We start from the raw sequence: 3,180 nt of genomic DNA on the forward strand, positions 1-3,180 counted from the left end.
AAAGGATAAAAAAATTAAAAAAAAAAAAAAAAAAATTTGAAAAGAGAGGAGATTGACATGATCTTACAAAAGCATACACTAGAAAATTAGAATTTAGTGGTGGTTGAGTAAATTTTACTTAGTGGGATGCTGAAGTCGTAAATGATGTGAAAATTTGTTAGCAAAAGTTTTCAAATAAAAGAAAGAAATAGGTGTTTTAAAATCAAGACAATATATTTGGAAATATCAAATTAGTGGCTTAGACTCTATTTGAAATTGATGTTAGTATGACAAAGCGATTTTAACAAAATAGTTGTCACAAAATTGCAGCTAGTAAAAAGCATATTGTGTATTTGGTGATGCATTGTATAAAATACTTTTATACTTGAAACACGTCTAAATTTGTTTGGTAACAATTTTGTTTAAAATATTTTTATTACTAATTTCTTATATTAGACATGCACTATTAACAATGTTGCATGATATTACTGTGAGTATATACATCATTACAACAACAGAAATAGGATTTATCAATTGAAATTTTCATTTTACGCAGGCTATAGTGTGGCTTATTAGCTATGATGAAAACACAGATGAGTAAGGGACAAAATTGTAAAAGAGAGGGATTAAATTATCATTAAAAAAAGTAGTTTACTACCTTGGCATAAAATACAATTTCAAAAACTATGATTTCCGGCTTCAAGTAAATGCGAAATTTGTACCAAAGTTTTTTATAACCAAAGTGCTTTTTAACGGTTGAGAAGCAATCCCAAACCAACAATATAGATTTGTAATTAATTGGAAAAAACTTAGTTCAATTTTTTAACTATGATTTGTTTGGTAGGAAGGAAGGAAGAGGTGTAGAAAGAAAATAGGAAAAAATGAACAAATTAACTTCCTTTGACCGATTGAGATGAAACAAGAAAAAAAAAAGAATAATAGGACTTCTATATAATTTTTTATCCGTTAAAAAATGGGCAAAAGGGAGGGGGAAGAAAAGTAGACCATTATAAAAGTTATAAATTAAATATTATCCTAAATGAATTAAAATATTATAGATATTACTAGATATAATGGTAAAAATAATTTATAACTATATCTTCCTTATTTCATAACGAACATAATAATTTTTTCTCCACGGATGTCTCATCCAATAAAATAAAAAATAAAAAAATAAAAAGATTAGAATCCCACAATTTTTTCTCCACGGATGTCTCATCCATCCCTTATTTTCTCCATTCCATTTAATTTTTTTCTTTCCCACCCAACAAAACATAAATTTCTTTTAATTCTAAATTCAAACCGTTTATTCAGTTCTCCCAAATGTAACATTAACATCAATTTATAATCTAATTAAGTAATAGTGACAACTCCCAAAACAATTAATTAGTAGTAATCCGTATCATTGAATATCTTAGTATAATATTGTACATACAACCTTTGGACTAATAAACATAAAGCATCAATTTTTTGGGAATTGTCAAAACTCAGAATTATAATCTAATTAACTAGGACAACTCCCAAAACAATTAATTAGTAGTAATCCGTATCATTGAATATCTTAATATAATATTGCACATACAACCTTTGTACTAATAAACATAAAGCATCAATTTTTTGGAAATTGTTAAAACTCAGAATATTTTGATTTTCTAACATTTAGGTGCATGAATGTTTGTTTTTTGCGAATAAATTTCGATGAAGAAAGTAAGTATCAATATTGCCCGACTTAAAAAAATAATATTAAAATAATAATAAATAAAATAAAATAAAATTTCCGGACTTAAATAAAGGATTGAAAGACAGACGAGAGTCAGAAGATACCCATATATTTTATGCATCCAAGGACACTCATTTTGGACATATTTTGAAGAATACAAGAACATTTATTTTACAATAATACGAATATATATATATATATATATATATATATATATATATTGATAAAGTGATTTTGAGTTCTATTATTTTACGATTGATCAGCCTAATATTTAGAATTAAATTTATGAAATGATATTGTTTTGGATTATTCTTTTGCTTCAAAACAAGGCAAATATTAGTGTTTATTTTTTTTTTTACAAAAAAAAAAAAAAAAAGGAAGAAGAAGGAGAGAGAAAAAAAGTAGTTAACCAAGGCCGACTAATTTGAGCTAATTTGAGCTATTGATTAAAGTAAAACAAACAATTCAAGTCTCAATTATTATAATTGTTTCACTTTAACAAATAAAATTAATTAATAGGCCTAAATATGCAATAAAATTGAAATTCATAATATATCAATTTAGGTGCGTCGTTGGTATTGCCCTAGCAATAAAGGGTCAGACTTAAAGTGTCCTCACCCTATAATTTTATATTGGGATCCCCTCTCCTAACCTTACTAATTCATAATTCTCCAATCACTATCAGATAAATAATTAAAAAAATAATCCGTCTCGATAAATGATTTTATTTTTTTATTCTTTCAAATCTTACCTACCAAATCATACTTTTGGAACTTGGTATGACCCAGGTTGGACTCCTTATTGTGCACCAAAATTGCACATGCACAAGATTTTCTCATTCGTCTCGTTCTCTAATATTATAGTGTATTAACAGGATTGAGTTATCATGTTTTTTCATAAGAAAACACATGACATGTCAATATGTATTCTTATATTGTGTGTGTGTGTATATATATATATATATTTGCACAATTACTCGAGTCTCGAGTTATATTGTTTTCTCGTGATAAAACATTAAAAAGGCACACCAACCCATGAACTCTACATGTGAGCCAATTAAAAAAGAGAAACAAACAATGAACATTTTTGTAAAGTCCAGAGTTCATGTGGTCGACCGAATTATTCCACACCACACCTTTTATTATTTTTTTTTTTATCACGTGGGTGGATCTCAAAAAAATGACAGAACAAATATTTGGTAAGTCCAGTTCATATGTGAACTAATTTAAAAAAATAAAAAAAAATAAAAAATTTAACCTCATAATTTTTAAAAAAATCAGATAATTTCAGTTTTATTTTTATTATGACAAGATAAGTTCGGTTCACATGTGAACAATCTTGTTCCGCGGATTACTTTGTTCAATGGCCCGTAAAAAGTAAGATTCTCAGTGTCACAATACATTGCAGATCAAGTTATTATTCCATCCCTTCCAGAATAGATGGACACTTTGAGAATTGTGACTCACATTTGATTATCATCG

Source organism: Cornus florida, unplaced genomic scaffold (assembly GCF_030987335.1).
Source record: "Cornus florida cultivar Cherokee Brave unplaced genomic scaffold, ASM3098733v1 CherokeeBrave_3.0.0_Hap2_Chr01, whole genome shotgun sequence".
NCBI lineage: Eukaryota > Viridiplantae > Streptophyta > Magnoliopsida > Cornales > Cornaceae > Cornus > Cornus florida.